This window comes from Meleagris gallopavo, chromosome 1 (genome assembly GCF_000146605.3).
Source record: "Meleagris gallopavo isolate NT-WF06-2002-E0010 breed Aviagen turkey brand Nicholas breeding stock chromosome 1, Turkey_5.1, whole genome shotgun sequence".
NCBI classification, from domain to species: domain Eukaryota; kingdom Metazoa; phylum Chordata; class Aves; order Galliformes; family Phasianidae; genus Meleagris; species Meleagris gallopavo.
Genome location: NC_015011.2, coordinates 145,832,409 through 145,833,029, shown reverse-complemented (window position 1 = coordinate 145,833,029; position 621 = coordinate 145,832,409).

The following is a 621-nucleotide window of genomic DNA, read 5'->3' as shown; positions in this document are numbered from 1 at the left end:
CCTCAAGTTGCACCAAGGTAAGTTTAGGTTGGACATTAGGAAACACTTCTTTACAGAAAGTGTGGTTAAACATTGGAATAGGCTCCCCAGGGAGGTGGTTGAGTCACCATCACTGGATGTGTTTAAGAGCCGTTTGGATGTGGTGCTTGGAGATATGATTTAGCAGAGGGTTATTAGAGTTAGGGTACTATAGTTAGGCTACGGTTGGACTTGATGATCCTTGAAGTCCCTTCCAACCTGAGTAATTCTATGATTCTATGATTCTATGATACTGAGGGTGGTGATAAGGGGTGGGTAGCTTGCCTGCAGTTTTCACTGCTTTAATCTGTTATCAGTAGGCAATAAATTGCATTAATCTCCCTACACTAAGTTTGTTTTCCCAGTGACAATAATTGGTGAGTGATTTCCTCATCCTTATCTCAACCTAAGAATCTTTTTTTCATTGCATTTTCTCACCTTTTTTTTCTGAGAAGTGAGACGGAGGCATAGTAGTACTGATCTATCTACTACTCTTAAACCACTACAGTGAATAGATATTTTCAAGGCCTTATTGTGAAAAGGATTAGATGCGAAGCCCTGTTTCCTGTGGAAAATGTACCCATCTGATATACACATTAAAAA